This window comes from Perissodus microlepis, chromosome 23 (assembly GCF_051167445.1).
Source record: "Perissodus microlepis isolate ML-2025 ecotype Zambia chromosome 23, ASM5116744v1, whole genome shotgun sequence".
Lineage (NCBI taxonomy): Eukaryota > Metazoa > Chordata > Actinopteri > Cichliformes > Cichlidae > Perissodus > Perissodus microlepis.
In genome coordinates, this window is record NC_140482.1 from 21,489,818 (window position 1) to 21,511,338 (window position 21,521).

General features: G+C 42.7%; 1 protein-coding gene across 9 annotated transcripts in view; it reads right to left on the reverse strand.

Annotated features, from left to right (window-relative positions):
• Nucleotides 1–21,521, reverse strand: part of LOC146361389 (uncharacterized) — a 77,290-nt gene that overhangs the window by 46,025 nt on the left and 9,744 nt on the right. For all 9 annotated transcript variants that reach the window (XM_084920500.1, XM_084920498.1, XM_084920492.1 and 6 more), the window contains exon 2: nt 2,507–2,577. The gene's annotated coding sequence lies outside the window, so the exon portion shown is untranslated. The remainder of the gene's footprint in view (nt 1–2,506; nt 2,578–21,521) is intronic.

Sequence of the window (21,521 nt, forward strand, 5' to 3'; positions counted from 1 at the left end):
TCTAGCTTCATGCGCATCAAGTATCACTTGTCAACACTCACTTCAGGGCTTCCTGTCAAAGTCGAGGGACTCCCGTGTTCCTGTCTCCAACACTTTGCCTCTTCAAATTATCCACAGCACGTATTAATCTCTGACAGGGAGGTATAAAAACACTGCAGCCTGAGAGGCAGATGTTGAGAAACGCTGGGCGACTACAGCAGCTCCTGTGCCAGCTGGATAATCAGCCTAGAATTTATTTCCCCCCCTAATGATGAAGAACCTGATTAAGAAGTTCGGAAAAAGTTGCATTTTGTATTGTTAAATACCCGGGCTCAATATCCCTGCAATTTCAGATCAAATCTACAGTTTAGGCATATTTTTTTTGCAGTTGAAAACAGTGCCTTTCTTTTCTGCGCTTGACTTCGCTGTGGCACCTACATTTATCTCCGCTGACTAACAGCAGCGAGAAGCAGGGTGGTGTTGACTCTTTCTCTCTCCCACTCATTTTGCCCTTCAAGCATGGCAACAGTTGGTTAACTGCCTGCTGCGCCCTATTCCGAAGGCATGGGCTTGGCAGAACCGGAAGAGGGATGCAGGAGGAGGGAGGAGGGGAAAAAAAGGGAAAGAGAGGAGAGGAGGTGCTGGGTGATTGGGGGACAAGCTGTGACCCCAACAACAAGGACAGAAAGAGGGCGCATCCGCCCCCCTCGTCCTCCCCGCCTCAGCCCTGGCATGTCATCCCAAGTTGGTCCCAGAAAGCAGACAGCTCGCCTGAGAGCTGCCCAGCAACCGTGCGAGCAGACGGAGACAGAGATAGGCGGAGAGAAAAGGGGATTCAGGGAGGGGAGCGAGGGGGTGTCATGTCACTCTAGATATGACAGACATTGCGGTGACTTCTAGCACGCAGTTATACAAGCATAACGTTGGCGAGACGGCAGGAACAAAAATAAGAGGGTGGCACAGCGGTGTGGTGGTTAGCAGCGTTGCCTCACAGCGAGAAGGTTCTGAGTTGCTGCGTGTTTGCCCTGTGATGGACTGGGGACCTGTCCAAGAACTATATACATATAAATATACATAAATATGTGAGTCACAGGCCTACGTCCATCTTTCATTTACAGTGAATACTGCAACCTGCCCGAGGCCAACTGTCCACTATAAAAAGTAAGGGAGGAAAAGGCTTCTTATATATAAACACCGGTGCATGCCGTTACACGCCCATGTTACAGTACTGTCTGCCCTGTTGGTGCTGCTGGCAAAATATGCATAGTAGATGTTGTTTAGTTTTAAAAAATACCAGTTCATTTTTGTCAGTTGCTCAGTCGTTGCCAGGCAATCTGAAGGCGTCATAATTTCTCATGCATAATGCAGTTTTTGTGGGTATAATTCAAATGTTATTGTTGTGAATTTAAAAGGATAGGATGCTTTAATATGTTTTCACAGGTGCATAAATGCTAAAAACAACAGACTGTTGCTCAACGACAGGATGGCTTCATTTTATCTGATATAGATAAGAACCTTCTTGGCCTTAAGATGAACCTGTGTGCCAAGATCGGTTGCTCAACTCTTAATGATATGGGAGGAGTTTGTGGACAAAGAAACAAACCAACACACAGAGAAACAGAGATTTGGTGCATTACGGTGAGATTAAGACTATTAGAAGTTTGTTTAACTACTAAGTGAATATGGAGTGGTTTATTGTCCCCTCGGATGGTGCCACAACACGAAAGAACAAAACAGATAAAAGCAGGAGGCGGAGGAATAAATAGTGGAAAGGACAAAAAGAAAGAAAAAAGAAACAGAAAAGATAGAGTGGGAGAAAAAAAAGGGCGCTACATCGCCACCTGCTCCAAAAGTCGATCGAGCCGTCAGCAAACTTGTGACAGCCAGCTCAGCCGGCGCTGACAGGCAGCGTAATGCATCCCGCGGTCTCGCTCGGCTTGGTGTCGCTCCCACTGAGAAACCACCAACAATCTGTTGGCTATGAGTCGCTAACCGCCAACGGCCGCATGCCATCACAGCTACAGCCTCTAAATAGAACCCAATCAGCATTATTTCCAAGTGAAATAAAGCTATAAAAAAATCAGAAGATCAGGCTTTTATCTTGGTTTCGCACACACAGGCACACAGCAGCAGCAGCAGCTCACCCTGAGTGAACCGTGGTGGCTGAATAATCAGGGGTGTCTAGACGGAGGACGTCACAAAGACTAAAGGTCATCAAACCAGAGGAACAACAGCCCCTGGCTTATCACAGCATCACTTTTTTCATGCCGTCCTTCGAATATGTCAGCAGCAAATATTCTCAATCTGTGCCAAACAAAAGAGAATGATACCCAGGGAGATGCTGATTAGAGATCATACACACAATCAGACAAGGAGGAGGAGAAGAAGAAAGAAAGAAAGCCGGCACTTTTTCTCTTGAGAATTTTCCTTTTTCCCCCAGCCTGTTTAATACTGAGCATGCACATCACATTTGTAGCTGTAAAAGCAGCTAGAAAGGGACTATATAATATAATACACAGCATCTTACCTGGTGGGGAAGTTATTCCAGCTTTTTGTCTGCAAAGAGGACACAAGGGGGAGGGGGCAAGGCAGCGGCTTCTGCAGAGAAAGAGAGAGGAAAACGAAAAGAGATGAAGAGGCGAGAAGAGGAGAGAGCAGGAGTCAGAGGGGCAGCGCCACGCTGACGAAGAGATGCCTTTTTGTCAGCAAGCGGAGCTGGCGAGCACGCCGCTGCAGATTACGCACTCCCTCTCATACACACACACACACACACACACACACAGAGGACCGGCACACTGCCTCACAAAGATCTCCCCTTCACCAGCACACACACATACAGATAGTGCTGCAGACAAGCCAGTGTCTGCATTACATTGGGGTTGGGTGGAGAAAAGGGGAGGGTGGAGATGTACACAAGAAATGTGTGTGTGTGTGTGTGTGTGTGTGTGTGTGTGTGTGTGTGTGTGTGTGTGTGTGTGTGTCAGGGCTACATTAATTCATCTTTGAAAGGGATATGAAGCTCATCAAACCCCCAGAGGGAATTAAGTTCCAACATAAAAGACCATCTCCATCCAAGAAATTTCCAGAAGTGCGTTTCATTCTCTTCCCTGTTTATCTCAGCCCTACACATTACAAATGCATGAAACATTTTAACATGACAGTATCTGTGTGTGTGTGTATTGTATGTACAAAGGAGGGGTGCAGGGTTTGCCCCTGTGGTGAATAATTGCTCTGTCCTGGTGCTCATTTGCAGGCATGGCCAAGTGCAGCAGCAGCAGCACCGAAACAAAGACAGCGAGGGGGAACCGGAGGGTGAGGGGGGGGATGTCTGTAGACTGCAGAGGCCGGACCAGCAGAGCAGAAGCACACACAGCCCGGTTTCACCAGGCCTCCGACCTCAAACCACATGAAATGAAATATATTTAGAGTGCAGAGACTAACAATGGTCTCGGGCCAGTAATCCATCACGTGATCTACTAGAGATGTCAAAGATGTTAATAAATACAGGGATTATGAGCTAAGCGCTGGAGTGGCTAAAAGACTGAGTGAGTGCAAATTTGAATAATTGGAAGGGTGAGCGGATTTAATGAAACAAACGACAGGTTCAGATTTTTTTCTTGGTCAGAATTTGTCTTGGTTGCAAATTTGTTAATACTCAATCAGGTCACAGCAAAAAGAACCAATGACTTCCCATTTATAACGTGACTCTGATATACGTCATACACATATAATTAGGAATTAGCCTCAACCACACACACCTAGAGACTGGTTGGCAACCCCTGGACAACCTCTGGTTGCTAGGGAATGATGCTTATTCCCTGACCTGAGTGCAGCCAGAACCTCATAGATTTGAAACAGAAATTTAGGAATTCCTTGACAAATAGTTACAGACTTGCTGCAGCGCAGCAGTTTAAGTACAAAATGACAGCCTTGCTATCCAGCCTTTAATAAGGGAACATAACCAAAATACAACCAGTTGCCAACCAGTTGAATTGAGTGTCAAAGACGAGTCACGCTCACCTGCGTAGACAAACTCAGACTGACTGCAACAACGTGACAGCCTGTGTTCATAAATTACGTGGCAATTATGTGTGAACCCTCATCAATGTGAGAGCGACTGCAGTCACTTTGAGTCAGACTGTGATTGTTGCCTTCCTCAAGGTAATCCGTGCAATCACCATCCATCCAAAGTGGTTGTCCAGAGGCCAAGAGTGGTTCATCTCTGGGCAGCCAGGCGGTTGCTGGTTTCTGATAGCAAAATATTCAGTTTAATAACAAGGTAGACACCAGTTGCAAGGAGGTTGCTGCCCCATTTTTACTATAGCGTGACTGAGTCATTAGCTAGTAATCATGGGAGCGCATTCAAAGACTAAAGACTAAAGACTTGTTCTCATAAAATCCAACCGCACATCCATTGCTTCTAATCGCAGACAGATAACATTAGCAACTTGCTAACAAATATAGGAGCGTTTACTGTCTAATGATCTGGAGTTTGTGGAGACCAAGCCTGAGCTAAGCTTACAGTAAACAGTAAACAGTCAATCTTTGATACAGCGCCTTGACTTTGCAATATAAAATCTAAAATGTACATGTTTACAGTTTCTATAAGATGACCAAAAAAATAAAAAATGCTATAAAAAGTTGATGGTCTTTATTGTGAACATAAGCATTTTTAAAGGACCTGCCCTTTAAGGAGCCAATAAATTAAGCCATTAAAGTAAAACCAGTACAACCACATTGATGTCAAGAGACACTCCCTGACATGATCGCCAAACCTCGGAGGCCAGTGAGGTCGATGTGAAGCTGAATCACAAAGGACAGAGTCATTACGGTTTCCAAAACCACTTTAGAAGTTAGAGGCTGTGCTCCTTCCACATCCTCTCTTAGTCTCCAATGTGAAAAATTATGATATCAGCAATACATACTGGCCACCCTGCTCTCTGAAGATTTTCTATTGGTAATTGAAAAACCAATATCGGTCGACCACAAGCAGAAAGAGCCATCAGCATGAGGCTATAATCAACCTGTCAGCATCGAGGTCTGGATCAAGTTTAAAGAAAGCAAATGAGACATTTAAAATGACAGCTGAAAAATAATCTCAGTGTCAAATTAAAATATGAGCTCATATTCAGATTTCACCTCTTCGGGAGGTTTCAGTGCTCATCATGACCCGAGCAACAAAGCAGATCTGTCAGTGTCTGAAGTCCAGAGAGAGACGGAAGAGATAAGGAGAAAACTGGACGGATGGAGAGACAAACAGAAGGAATGAAAGATCGAGGGAGGGAGGCTCAGACGGCCCTGTCAACGCCTCCAGCCTTTAAGGAGGCCGTGCCAGCACCGATTAGAGACCAAGCCTGGACCGGAGCTGCAGAGCCAGCTAGCACAGTCCGGTAACATCTAATCTCCCAGAAAGCAGATGTCGGTTGCGCTAACACCAATATGCCACAGCCGAACTGTCAACAAGACACAGCGACAGGCAGATCACTCGTCGTGTTGTTCACCCTGTGTTTAAGCCGCACACGTGGTTGGTAAAACAAATCAGTGCAAACAGGCCTCAAATCTCCAGACTGATCCAACATTACGTCGATCTCACTGCACTGTTGGAAGCAGAGGTTGGTCAATGAAGGTTGTGTTTGGCTTCTGACAGTAAGACTGGGACAGAGCCAAGTCATTATGATCTGGCTTGGCCGAACTGATCACCGTGACTTCTGTGCAATCACCCCAGGCTCCTTCAGCTAGACGTGGATGATTTGGTCCTGTATGAAGAGCTGCTGGATATCCCTGGACAACACCCAAATCATCACAAGAATAAGGCTGGAAGAAAAGTCTTTTAAATAATGTAATTTCAAGATGTACCTCCTCTGATCGGGTCTCTAACTCTTGCCTTTAAAGCAAACACCTGCCAGATTGGAAGCTGAACGCACACATACACAGACAGGGATGGATTAGCACTTGAGGGAGGTTCTAAAGCAAATCACTGCAGTGTGAACTAATTCAGCATCATCTGCTTCTCCAGGATAACAACCAGCTGCTGACTATTACTGGAACTGATATATATACAGACTTGCCTGAGTACCATCATAAGATACCCAAAAGATGACAACTCATCTTCTGAAAGCATGAGGAAAAACAAAATGCAGCACTAGCACAAATTACGTTTGGCTGAGCGAGCAAATTTACTGCAGGTGCTTCGAGGACAAAACAGCAGCGATGGCGGCCTCGGTGCTTCAGTGTCATTAGGGCTGAGATTGCGGCTCCATTTTATTTTGTATAACTAAGACTGCTGTAGCTTATGAGAGTGCTGAGAGGAGTTAATATGAATGCAGATATCGATTAAAGATTACAGCAAGTGCTTTGGGAAAATAAGGTCAAACAAGTGTGAGATAAAGGGAATGTGGAAAGCTAATCTTAGGTTTAGATGTTCCATCGATGTTTTCCGACATTTTAAAGGTTATGAGATGAATCAGGATAACAAATGGCAGCTTAAAGAGGCAGAGTAATTTTTTATTACGGCACATCTATAAAGCTGTGTAATGCAACAGCTAAGATGTCTGATGCAACTTGGTCAGACAGATTACATCCATCAGGGCGAGGCTATAATCTCCTGTGATTGGTTGTTTCACTGTCCGGAAACGTTGGAAAGAGGCGGCATAGCAGCTACATGGGTCAGTTTGGAAAACGTTATTTTATTAATCAAGAGTCCTGAAACTGCGATTTTAAACCCCTGAAATCACAAGTGGTTCCAACAAGCATCCACTGTAAGGACTGGTTTGTAAAAAAAAAAAATCTTTTATAATGATAATGATAATAATGATTGAGTCCCTAGAGCAGAAGTTACTTTAACATCCTCCAGCAAAACACAGTACACTACAAAATATGCAAGAAAACTTCTCCAACTAAAGACGGAAACAATAATCTTCACTACTTGCACCACAAACGAACCATTTACTCCAGTACGCCATTTTCTTGATTATAATTTTGAGGCTATATCACCCACCTGTAATTACAAGGAAGGGTGGGTCTAACTGTAAAACCTGCACACTCACTGACTAATGACTGACGCTTTATTAGCAAGTGAGCATATGGTTTGATACTACAGTTAATCCTCTATTTTGAAACATATAAACTAGTACGATTAAGATGTAAATTACTGAATATGATCCAAAATGAGGGAGTGCACCTATAAACTCAGCAGGATAGTGTTTAGAGAGGTCAAGAAAAAAAGTCGTTTGACCATTTTTATTAATTTATCTTTTTTACAGCCACAGCTATCGCCATCTGGTGGCCTTGAGATAAAATGAATCTACATCTACAGTATGTTTTATAAGGTCTATGGAGGCAGTTGACACTTGTTCTGTTATTTGTTCTTACAAAATTTATACAAACAGCATTATTTATTCATTGATAAAATTTCCTCTAGAATGAATGGGAATAGAAGAGTTTAATATGAAATAGTGGAAATACTTAAGTAAAATCCCAGTAGAGACGAACTCTTATCACAAAGAGAGTCACACTGGGTAAAAGAGTGCAAATACCTCAATCAGGAGGGGAACTTCACAGTGAAAGAATTTATTTCAATAAGAGAGCAGTGATAATGATTTAGAGACTCTTTTATAGCCTGCCTGGCTCTGGAAGATGATCAGGTAAGTCTTCAGTCAATAACTAATCATAGCAGACACAACAATGCTAAAACCCTCAAGCCCAATCTAGTCCAAGTCTTTTTTAGTATTTTGGCCTGCTTTATAAAAAAACATAAAGGTTGCATTCATATGTTTCCTCTTACCATGTTAACTCCACGCTAATACTTTCACCCAGACGTGGACCTAATAATCGCCTGTGCTGGCACAGTAATGGCTGAGGATTGGATCACCGCTAGCATCAGCAGGACGGCGGGAGCAATCTCTTTCCAGCATGAGGCTGACGTCCAATTCAAACAACAACAACTGCTCCATTTAGCTCGAAATAGAGGGAAACACAGCGGCATCTGCTTGTTTTGTTGTTTGCTTTAAACAAGTAGTAAATTTGATTTAAGACCGTGGAAATCTAATTACTCAAATCCCTGCTGATTTGACTGTCTGTTTAATGGTTAGCAGGAAGTCATCTGTCCCAGACCTCACCAGTAACTTCATCCACTGAGGATAATTATGATTATTACATTAAAGTCTCTCCTTTTAGTACAATATCAATTTGATTAACTTGCTCAAAGGTTTCTCTGGTTTTGAGTCTCACTCTGCTTCAAATTTGCCTATTGGAGAAAATTTTCTCCCCTATGTTTCTGCCAAGGCATTCGCTTACTGATGTTTGCTCTAGCACGCTTTGATGTTAAGAGGTCAAAGGTGACTCTGTTCAGACCAAACATATGAGCTGATCCGCTCCATCCCTTAAGAGCCTTCTGTATATAGACACAACAGCGTGACTCACACAAACACCACTGCGTGACATCTTATCCGAGCCGTGTGCGCTGCAGACAACATAAGAAGTCATTAGACATCCACTGATTTACCACAAAGACAATTATTCTGCACAATCCTATAGCTCACAAATGTTCCTTGCTTTATATTCATGTCTGGTAACATCCTAATTTCAGATTCCAACTATCTGCACTTCAGTTAAGATTTTTAGGTTAATCTGTTGCTGGTTCACACCATCCATCCATGTTCTGCCATTTCTCTGGGCCTGATATGGAGGGGCATCAGTGTTAGTACAAATGCTAAGACTTGCCTCTTCCCAGCAATAGTTTTCCACCAAGCTCCCTAGCCAGTCGAGAGACATAATCATGGCATGTCCTTGGTCTTCCCCATTCTCTTAGTGTTTGGACATACATTGAAAAAAATCACTCGGAAAGTGTTGAGGACCCAGCCTAGTCAGATACCAAACTACCTTTCCTGGGTGGCCTTCTTTTGCTGTATCTAAGGGTAAGCCTGGAGTCCCTTGAGACGCAGATCATTTCCATCACATCTCTTACCAGTTAGTGAGAGTAGGAAAGTACAGTATGAGTAAAAAATTAAACTTAAAAAAGGGGTTTTCTAAACTTCAGCACAAATTCAGGTCTCTATCAGCATGCTTTGTGGACTTTCCAGTCAGCCTAGGAAACATAATAACATGGTTAAGCTTACAATGACAGCTTCAGTCATCAGCAAAGGTAACTCTACACTTAAAAGCTACAGATTCTGTCAGCAAAATGTTCAATTCAGCTGTTTAAACCTTCAAAACTTCAATCTCAAATTCCAATGCCCTGTTCGGGTCTCCTTGAGGAGCTTGACGTTTGCTCCCCACCTTATTCACTTAGTCTAAACTCTGCAGTGAAGTACACCAGACACCAGTCAACACTTTAAGGAAAAAAAATAAAAAAAAAATCTTGTCCTTCTGTTGAATTTAAGCCTTGACTGCCTAAAAGCTACTTCTGTCACCATCTATGCTTCTATGTAGTCATATATTGCTTTCTGACCTGCAGGAACATTTTCGTAGTTGCAGTGATTTTAATAGCTCTAGTACGGTCTCAACTCGCTGTACGAGCAGAATGTCTCAGAAAACTGTTCTTTTGTGGTCTTTTTTTAGCTGCTACTATAAAGTAGATACTTTATTATCATGAGAAGAGTCAAGCACATGAATACAAGAAACTATCACAGTCAAACAAATGTTTGCTTTTCCTTATATACTGCAGATAGCGGATACTCATATTAAATACCCAAATAACCACATGAGTGTTTAAGACAATGAATGAATTAATAAAACAAATTAATCTCTGTGAGTCAAAAGCTCAGGATGCAGACAGTGTTTTCTACTTTGAATCTGTGACACAAAGGGAAACCAGTGTCTTCATGCATTATTGTATGGAGACGGTGATAAATAGGATGGACACAGTCTGCTAATCAGTTTGTGATTGGATGTAGTCACATTGGCAGTTACATGCAATCTGTTTGTGATATTACAGTGATGAACTGTGATGAAACAGTGAAAAACAAAAGTCTGTTGTTGTTTATATGCAAAGATATTCACATTAACTTCTTACATTCAGAGTCCAGCCACAAACTCATAGATTTTAAACAGAAATACTAAAAATAGTGACTATAAATAGTGACATAGTTGCTGCAGGATGCCAATTTATCTGCAAATTCAAAAAGGGGCTTGGGAGTCTTGTTTCTTTATTCCAAAGAGACGGGTCACAGACAAGCTGTACTCATCTGAACTGACTGACTCAGATTAATTGCAGCATGCTGGCAATTTGTCTGCATTTATAAATTAGACCAGTCCAAATCAGACCACAGCTGTCTGGACACAGGTTGCCTCTCGCCAGGTGATCTATGCATTCGCCCTGTGAAAGTGATACCCCAGAGGTTGAGGGTGTTGAATGTTCACTCTCTGAGCAACCAGTTGGTGGCTGCAACTACTTGCAGTTGGCTGCCAAATGCAAAAAAGTCACATCCAGTCACCCAGCCACCACTGATTTTTTTCCAAGTCGTGAGGAGGTTGGCGTCCTATTTTTACTCTGTTGTGACCGAATTGTTTAAGGAAGGTGGCAGGGAGTTAAAATGTGACCCGAAGCATCAAGGAATAAGATAAATAAGGATTCTTTTGAATTGTGACTCTATTTGGGTCCAAAAATAAAAAGAGCTGGTGATAAGCAAAATCAATCCCCTTTCACAGCTGCCTTAAATAATAAAATAAAACATAAAAAATGACCAACAGTGAAGACCAGGCCTTATTGAGCCAATATGAAGGTGAAAATAAAACATATTGACTTGTCAGAGCCAATTATAAAAATCATTATGAACCAAAGACTGACTATCGCCCCAGAGTTGCTAACACAATGTGAAAGCTAGGAGGAACAAAACATGAATAAACGAAGGCATGTCATTTCCAGAGGACCTGTCTAATGGATGGTTACTTCCTGAATGCCTGTTTCATGCTCTGCAACATCAGTTATTCAGTCTAACAAGCTAAATGTTTTAATGGTTGGCATGAAAGCAGCATATTTTTCCCCTTGACAAACAGTAGAACATATCTGCCTCCACAAAGAGGGTGCCTTACTCCTTTTACATCCACACGCCAGATGAACTGTGATCCATTAATGTATTAGGAAACTGTTTATTATATTGACACAGTCACCCTATCATTATTCAAAAGGCACAACTGCAAGAAGGTTGGTGAAAAGCTCTTGAGAGCATAAAAGCCTGAGTGGCTTGTCAAAGTGCAGCCGTACTTGTTTGCCGCTGCCAAGAGTAAATAGCAGGTGGTCCATTTGCCAAAAGAGAGCGTCAGACCATCTCAATGACCGGCTTGCCATTCATAACAAAAACCTCAAAATGTGTCCTGTAACTTACAGTGAGTGCGTGGGAATGTCCAGTCCTGTGCAACAGTTGGACCACCACAGGATAACATATCGAGTGTGATGGATTTTTCCCTTTACCACCCAGCAGGAAGGCCTCAGGGGGGTATATATTGTCCCATCATTCACATAATACATACACACACACACACTGGCAGGCTAAAGATGGCCTGAGTGCGCTACTCTCGGCCTGTCATTCCTCTCAGATATGAGCAGAACACAGGAAATGCCTCAAATGTGAAATATGCCTCAGAGAGGCCAGTTTAAAACAGAGACGTGATTTGAGGAGAAAGAAAAGAGAGGAAGTGGAGGGGTGGGTGAAGGAGGCTGATGCTAAGACTGTGGGGGGAATTTAGGGGTTAGACGCAGTCAAGTGTTTTTATGGACTTAAACAAATTTGTGCCTGTCTGAGGGCGTGTGCCTGCCTTACAATAAATGCTGTATATATTAACTGTCTGCAAGGTTTGTGCGAACACTCTAGCTTGCATGTGCCTGGCTTTACACTAACCACAGGGTGTAGCCGAAGGCTTTGAAGTAGTTCCTACACCCTGGGCTGAACTCTAACACAGGCCACTGTACAAGATCCTGTATTACCCCATGGAAAAATCACAACATGCTTTCTACTTACAGGGAACACTGCTCTCTCTATATTCCCCTTGTAAAACTTCACTAGGCAGAAAAGGCTGAAAAAAGGGCAAAAAATAAAGTATAGGAAAACTGTGCATTTTTAAAAGAAGAGCCAATCACATTTATTTCCAAGCTTGAGATGGTAAATGGACTGTTATGGACTGTAGTGTCTTCATGCATTATTGTATGGAGACGGTGATAAATAGGATGGACACAGTCTGCTAATCAGTTTGTGATTGGATGTAGTCACATTGGCAGTTACATGCAATCTGTTTGTGATATTACAGTGATGAACTGTGATGAAACAGTGAAAAACAAAAGTCTGTTGTTGTTTATATGCAAAGATATTCACATTAACTTCTTACATTCAGAGTCCAGCCACAAACTCATAGATTTTAACCAGAAATACTAAAAATAGTGACTATAAATAGTGACATAGTTGCTGCAGGATGCCAATTTATCTGCAAATTCAAAAAGGGGCTTGGGAGTCTTGTTTCTTTATTCCAAAGAGACGGGTCACAGACAAGCTGTACTCATCTGAACTAACTGACTCAGATTAATTGCAGCATGCTGGCAATTTGTCTGCATTTATAAATTAGACCAGTCCAAATCAGACCACAGCTGTCTGGACACAGGTTGCCTCTCGCCAGGTGATCTATGCATTCGCCCTGTGAAAGTGATACCCCAGAGGTTGAGGGTGTTGAATGTTCACTCTCTGAGCAACCAGTTGGTGGCTGCAACTACTTGCAGTTGGCTGCCAAATGCAAAAAAGTCACATCCAATCACCCAGCCACCACTGATTTTTTTCCAAGTCGTGAGGAGGTTGGCGTCCTGTTATGGACTGTAGCTCCTTTCTACTCAGCCGAAAACTCAAAGCACTTTATACTTCAAGTCTCATTCACCTTAATTGTATAGTGCTTTGATCTATGCCTAAGCACTCAGCCTAAGTCACGCACTCTCTCACACTCTGATGGAGACATCAGGGGCAAGTCCGGATTCAATATCTTGCCCAAGGATGCTTCAGCGTGTGGACTGAAGGAGGCAGGGTCTGACTTTACCAATTCATTTGTTGTCTGACCAGAACAGCTGAACCCAAAGATATTTAATTGACTTTATATAAATCATACGTTGTTAAAAAGAGAGTAAACCTTGTGCATGCTAACAATAGCCAGAAGGGCTTCAGGAGGTAAATCTGGATCTCTTCTGGTGAGTATTAGGTATGGAGCCTGGCCAGCGACCCCCAGCAACCTTTGTGTGTATTACCCGACTGGCTGGCGAGTGATTTCTTGAGGTTACAGTCAGTAGCTACCGTGAAACTGGTCACAAAGAGGTATTCAGTGTTACACCGAGAACCTTCTCAGAATATCTTTGATCGCCCATTGTCGCAGTTTCCTGTATTGTATATGTAAAGGCAACTTCTTTGATGCTATTCATCATCCAAGCTGAAGTGAAACTTGAAAACATGTGCTGTAGCCCGAAAATGATGAATGTTCATCTTTAAATTAAAAGCTGTGCCTTGTTGTTGCAACAGATTGATTTGAAAGAGAATGTTCTTTGTTTCTAGTTTGCGTTGCACTTTTCATGGTTTCAATATCATTCGTTTGTAGTTGTTTATAGACAAACTGGCATCTTCCATGAAACTACTGGTGACTGTTCGACCTGGAAAGCAATCCCAAAATTTTTGGTGCAGAATCGTATGCCGCTTTGTGACCACTTGTAGTGGAAGGCCACAACCTCCAGTGACTACTCGCCATCTGTTTGGTCTCCTTGCAAACGGTGGTTGCCAGGTGGTCACCAACAGTTTTCTATGTCTGTTTGACTGAGCCCATAGCTTATCTGGAAACACAGGCAAATCACTGACTATGGGATGTAGAAGCAGCTGGCTAACCTTAGCTGGCTTTCTAGCCAATCCTGTCAGAAACCAGATCGGTTTTAGTTTTTCGTCTTTCTGCGTTGTGGTAGGAGCTGGTTGTTTGCTGACATTAGCATTAGCCAATGTGGAAGTGCCTTAAACCTACATTTTAAGCTAATGATGGGGAAGCTTCACTGCTTTCCCAACCCTTTGCTGATGACTTTGGGGGATCAGTCGCTAGTTTCAGGTCAGTTTCAGGAGTTAATTTGATAAATTATCTTTTGATTAGAAAAAAGTGAATCCACTGCTACTCATATTGAACTGATGACTGTTGAGCACTCAAAAGGCTTTCTTACTGCAAGTTTCATTCTTGCAGTCACACACACACACATTCATACAACATTGTTTATCTATGCTTTGGTTTGCCGTCCTGTTTCTAAACCCTGAGATAACTGACTTCAGGACTCGACTGACAAATAATTGATATCACACTGGCTAGAGCCATCTTGTATCGAGCCAATACTGCTGTATGCTGTTATTAGCAATGCTGTGGGGGAAGAATGGCATTTAGGCAAAATGCTTACGAGCAAGCATAAATGTCACATCTTTTTGATTTTGCAACAAATTCCACTTGAGTGACATGCCTCACAGAAATCAGTCGATCCGTGAAAGTCTAATCTTTTTTGGGTTTGGCACATTGGCAATTAAAAAGCGCTCAGAGAAATGCTACAAACTGCACCCTAAAGAACTAAACTGCCTGTCACAGCAACCGTGCTACCTCAAAGCTCCAAACCTCTCTTGGAAAACATCGGCCTCAGGTGCTCATTTTCCAACTGAAGCCGTCTCTCTCTTCTGCTTTACCTGCAGGGTGTCTGAATGCAGCAAAGCAAGCAAATAATCAAGCAAACAGAACAAAGGTCAGAGATTTTGCACGAGACTTAAAGAGCGCACAGCAAAGGCAAACTAAATGGAAATGAGGGTGACACAATGAATCAAACGTGCCAAAAGAGGGAAAAATAACTTCTACTGTTGCTTCCCTTTGTTGCTCTGCATATGCCTCGAGTCTTTTACTAATAATGCAAATTCTCTGTGGATCATTTCAGGGGCAGACTACTAGCAAAGAAAAGTAGACAGAGGTAATTTGTAGCAGGGATGTCCCCATTTCAGAGCCTTTTACTGCTCAGGGGAGATCTGAACCTTGGCTTCCACATGCCATCTGTTCTAAATTAGCACCTACGCAGGGAGCGCTCAGATCTGGGCACCAGTGGTCAGACGCTGAGGTTTAGAGTCCTGAAGCTCCAACAGCACAGGACAGCACTAAGCTACTGGCAGAGAAAGAGTGAGCTCTTCTTTTTTCATGGTTTATATGCAAATAAGCAAGAGCAAATGAGCAGCGGAGGTCGCACAGTTGTTTGGACTACGTACCAAATGACTTCCTGAACAAGTTGCAGTTGAGTGCTGAGCAAGAATAATAAGGCAGATTAAGCACAAACACATAAAATTAAGTACACCAATAATCGATTCAGGAATGACTATTAGCAAGGCTTTTGGTGGACTGAATGATATTTAAGTCCAGATGTTGGCTTGTTTCTTCAGAGAGAAGTATGAGGGAGAAATGATCAGCCTTGCAGAGCTGCTGGGGCGTCCAGGCTTGGAGGAGAGAGGACACATGTGTCACTGAGACTGAGTGAAGAGCGGAAGTTTCTGGAAGTCATCAGGCAGGGCGGAGGGGGCCAGCTGCACAGGGCTTTTACTGCAGTGGAGGAGGATGTCACAGCACAAAAACATCCACACACTTAGCATGGACGCAAGGTCCAATGATATACCGTGTGCATTCAAATACAGCAAATGAACACTCACACGTGCAAAATACTACTTGCTGAAAAACATAAAAACACGTTCTGGGCGAGAGAAAAAACACAGCCCATATCCTGGGCTGGCAGGTCAGCCGCCTGACATGCAAACACGCAGCCATGGTTAACACCAATAAATGACAAACACGTGGAAACACATCTCGGAGTTGGCGTCAACAGCTGTCACGTCTTATGGGGCAACTCTGTCATTCAGGCCGTGCGCAGGGAAACCGCCCTGTAAGTAAAGCGTCCAAGCCTCCCTCCTCCCATCCCCCGCAACAAGAATGAGTCATGGTAGGCGACTCAGGAATTGAGATGATGTTGATTTTTTGGCTGTACTGTATGGGGGGAAAATGCAAGCACCACCCTCGTGATAAATGAATAACAATGTGTTATGTTTCGACATCTATTTTTATTGAGAGTAAATCCTGGCGTCTGCCGTGGGGCCATACATGTGGTTTTGCATGTTTTAACCCATTTACTACAAAACAGACCATTTTGAAAACCACTCTGTTCCATTTTAGTGTTGCGGATGCAGCTTTCCCATTGTTCCCAGCAGCTGTTTGTTTTTATTTATATCTGTATGGTATGAAAACTGGTTACTATTTCAAGTGAATGTAATTCTGAATTTATTTTTGCATCAAAAAACCCCTAAAACTCATATTTTACTACAAATTAGCATCCACATTGCTGATGGTTCTTTTGTGCTTCTTTTGCTTAAAAAGCACTATGCTTATTTCCAGCTCCATATTTTTATTCTGGTACTCTAATAGAGTGGTTTTGCATGATTTACGGTTCAAAATAATCATTTAATGGACTTTGGTGCAACCACTCAGTGCACCCTGAGTCGAACAAGCTGGTTGGAAACATGTTGGAAGCAGTGCGGAAACCTGGAAGCTGATATATATTTTGGTCATGTTCCAAAATAAAGTTATTCTGGGAAAGAATTTGTCTGAAACTGAGTAAAATATCGAGATCCAAAATTCCCAAAATTCCAAAAGTCCCACTGAAGCTTTTTATTTCTGCTTTTATAAAGAAGACGTGGTTAAAAACAGAGGACTGGTATTAGTATTAAATACTGTTAATAGCCAAAAGAGTAGTAATATTAGCAAAAATACAGTTACAAAAAACAAAAAATAACAGATGGACAGTGTTCATGTCATCTATGAAATGGAAAAGTTGGCCTTTAGTCTGAGATCCAGAAGAAACCGGTATACACTAAATAACATTAAAGATATATGATGTACCCAATATGTTTGTTTGGCAGTTTTTTTCTTTTTACGCATTAAAAATAATAAATAAAAAGAAAAAAATCCCACTTAGCTTCTGCCCCTTTAGGAACACTGTCTTGTGATTGCCTGCTCCTCCTAAACAGCAGCTGGTTGGGGCTTATGTGCCTGGGATGACCACATAAAGGCTGTCTGCTCTCTATGACATCACAAAGAGCTAAGAGTAGGAAAAAAAGGCCCAAAACTGAGCGTTTCTAGTAGTCTGAAGCCTGAACCTTTGGCTCTCTGGGCTGTGACAATTCTAGTCTGCTAGGACGCTGAGCAAAACCTCTGCAACCAGCATATATCACCATTAAATCATAAATAATGTGACATCAACAACACGCCCACTTATGCAAAGTGTTAACTGCTAGCTTCTATGCTCTTTGAAGCCTGCTAGCTCTGCTAAGAAATCGTCCCCTCATATCCCAATTTACTAACTCCACACTCGACTGTCATGTCACAGCCTGCAGACAGAAAACTTGTGGAAGCTATTCAAATATCTCTTTCCCTATATTTAAGCCTGAATGCGCAGCATTTAATTATTGAGCATTTTATTTAATCGTTTTTATCTACTCCACTCACCACAAACGTATCTTTTTTTTATAACACTCCTCTTTCTCTTTTTTCCTTTTTTTTGGTCACTCCCAAAAGGATAACACGTCTTTGTTTTCATGAGACGAATCCTTATTGTTGTCATTTAAACAGAGTCATGCATGCCACTTGCAGTGGGAGTACATGGAGTCGGGCAGGGAGGTCACGTCTTTCCAACTGACTTTGCAAACTTTGCACAATGTCGCTGCTGTAGTTTAAAGATGATCAGCCCTTAGAGTCCCCCACCAATGTAAACACCAATGCCAGTGTATTCATATGACAAAGTCTGGAAAAGCGTGTGCTATTAAATGAGAAGATATGCAAGGGTTTAGTTGGGGTGTGATTCGAAAAGAGGTTCCAGAATCGTATGCCTGCAGGATTATCGAATCATTTCATCAATGTTGGCACGTTTTATCGACAGCAACATAGTACATAACATTGATGTCTAACTCATAGCAGTGAGCTTTCCTATGCTTCACTTCCACTCTGTGCTCAGGACTCGGCGACAGTCACAGTTGCGGTGAAACTGAAAACACGAGCAAGCCTTCACCTGGTTTTAATATTGTGATTGATTGATGTAGTACACCTGAAACTGTGCAGCATGTAAAGTAAAAGCAGCCAGGGAGCTTAACCTTACACTGCAGGCACTTCCACTCTGTCAACATCAACGGCATCGATGTTGACATGGACTGGATGACAACCAACTCAAACGGGTTCTCTTTAAAACTGCATTTTAATAGCAAACATGAGTAGTCAAATTTGTGCTCCCCGTGCGCATTTCCTGTCATCGGGAAGCATCGCAGCAAAGCCTTTCACCTTGAGGTACTCTAAGTGCACACTATTAGTGTAAGTGATACAAGCAATATTGTGGTTAGAGTGAGAGGAGAAGCAGGGGGAGGCGGTAACATGTTCAGCCCCTTGAGGCTGGAGAAGCAGCCAGATGAGTTGGGGGGTGGGGATGTTGTTGAATGGGAATCAGTTATGAGTTTCCATTAACAAAATAGGATGGAGTGAATACTGAAGATAGAGTTATTAAGATAAAAGAGCACAGGTATAATACACCAGCAGGGTGGGAAGCCAATAATGACTTCCTGCACTTAAGGGGCTCAAGGCTGAGGTCATTCGCCATTAACTTTACTTGACATTTGCATGCTTGGAGCCGGCCGTGGCTCAGGATATGTCTCTCTGATTACTTCTGCGGTCTCTGTAGACTCTGATTTGCGAAAGTGTCGAATAACAGAACATGAAAAGTGGTCTAGTTCATGCCCAGTGAGGGTGTATCTGTCAGGGTTATATCATCTGAAGTCAAATCCAAGACTCAATCAAGAGTTCTGAATGACCCTTCAAAAATACTGAAAATCGAGTTGACCGGTCTCTTACATTGATCAGACAATAGGTTACGGTAGTAAATTTGATTCAAGCAAAGGCTCCACAGTTTAATCTAGACATTATTCTAGTGCACAGCTGGGGACGCTGTGTGGGCTCCGTTTTTGTGTGGGGTTCAGGAGGCTGCCGTTATTACTGCAAAGATAGTACTTTGTTTCCATGACACTGAGATGAGTCACTATGGCTACGGCTCCATTGGGGAACAAAGTCAAATGAATAAGGAAGACCCAAGGACGGCGGTGGTGCTCTTATTGACAGAGAGGTGATGTGTTCGGAAATAAAAGCTTGGTACTCTATGAACTTACAGACGGTGTTAAAAATGATGATGCTTTATCTTTTTGAAGGAAGCTGATACTATTAACCTAGTACTTTTGAATTCTCGCTTATAGCCAAGGTCATAATGAAAAGGCCTGAGTCATTCCCAAGAAATCCGATAACAAAAAAGAAATGAAAATATCATGAAAACAACTGCGAGGTAAAGATTTACCAGTTGTCAACGATGCTTCTGTATTAAACACAACTGAACACAAACTACAGTAACAATACAATTTATTTACCACACCTATAGTTCGTTTACTTCGGTTGAAGTCAGTTGACAAGTTTGCAAACTTGTAGACTTTCCCTGCTGTTTTGTTTCTTTTCACACAGTAAAATCCAAGCGAACTCCAATCAAAACAGTATGTTCTGTCTGTTTACTGACCAGATGTTTGAGGAAGGAGCACAATTAAATACTTTTATATAAATATTTTGAGAACATGGAGAATTTAGATTAATTTCTCAGATAGTTGCTAGCCCATGCTTACCCTTGAACATCTATGGTGCCTTGTTGGATCCCAGAATGCAAAGGATACGTTAGCTCAAACTTGCAACTTACACCAGGTGTTGGGTTGGACTTGAACCGCACACAATTTAAACTGACTAAATGTCACAGGTGTGAACCCCCCCTAAATATGCATATAGGTGATATGGTGTCCTTTGATGTAGTCTCTCTCTTCACTTGCATACCCACCACGGAGGCCGTGGAGACTGTCAGAAAACGACTACAAGAAGACAGCTCCTTGGAGGACAGGACCAACTTCACACCCGATCAGATTTACACACTGTTAGACCTCTGCCTCACCACTACATATTTCAAATACAACGAAGGCTTTTACAGACAAAAACATGGCTGTGCCATGGGCTCCCCCGTGTCACCTATTGTAGCCAACCTTTACATGGAGGAAGTGGAAAGGAAGGCTCTTGGCTCTTTCAAAGGAAGAGTACCCAGCCACTGGTACAGATATGTGGACGACACCTGGGTCAAAATCAAGACACAAGAAGTGGAATCCTTCACTGCGCACATTAACGCTGTGGATAAAAACATCAAGTTCACCAGGGAAGACACAAAGGACAACTGTTTGCCTTTCCTGGACTTTGCTGTGCACATTGAAGAGAACGGCAAACTCAACATCGAAGTTTACCGGAAGCCCACACACACGGACCAGTACCTCCTCTTTGACTCCCATCACCCTTTGGAACACAAACTTGGAGTAATTAGGACCCTACACCACCGGACAGAACATGTTCCCTCTAAGCCTGAAGGAAAAAAGAAGGAACACACAAAGAAGTCCAGACGCTTTTCTTTGCAAGCTCCTTTGACTACGATGACCTGGATGACTGAGAACCTTCACAGACATATAGGTGATATCTGTACATGCATATAGGTCTCCCAACTGAAGACTAGAATTATTAAGCCAATAGTCTATAGTTATATTTAAAATATTTCATCATCAAATATTTTCATTCAAAATGGTGATTTCCTATTTTTTGTTTAAAAATGATCTAAATGAGTTTCAATTTGAAACAGTAACACCATGACAGAAATCACACGCTAAGCTTGAACTCCTGAGTCGCACACAATGCTGTGCAACAGCTGAGTTAATTTATTATTTATTTGCAACAAAAGTGATGATACAATCACGGAGACACTCTGTCGAACAGACGGGCTGACTGAACCTTCTGCAGGTGAGTCCATCTGTCAGAAAGAGACACTGAGCACTCGTGTCAGTGCATCATCAGCATTCAGAGTGCCGCAATCGCCGGCTCTGCAGTAGAGTGACATCGTCTCCAATGCAGCTGACTGAGTGTCACTTTGGCTTTGCACAGCTAGACACACACATATGCATACCCACACCCACAGTGGCTGGAATTCACACACACACTCAGCACTGCCACGTGCAGACAGAATGATGCAGGGCAGCATTAGCCAGACCGGGTGTTGTGTTTTCATTACACAGATGTGGATGCAGATTAAAGCGTCTTGTATCTCCAGCTTTGTGGTTCCCAGCACAACTGGTTCACATGTCTTTTGATGGGATGCCACCCAGCACAGGAAATAGCTGGGCCTGAGAACATACGAGCTAAAATAAAGTAAAAATGCACTCCGCGTCTCCCCCAGTTTGAAAAGCACGGAGCTGTGCTGAATTTGTGGTGGGAATACGGCAGATAAAGGCTGGTGGAACCAGGACGTTGTGCATCAACGAACTGAAGGGTTTACTTTCCTGTTTGCATTAGCTCCCAGTTCAGTTTTCATCTGATCTCAGGCTGGGAGAGGCATGAGAGGGGCAGGGTACTCTGTGTGTACTTTCAGAGGC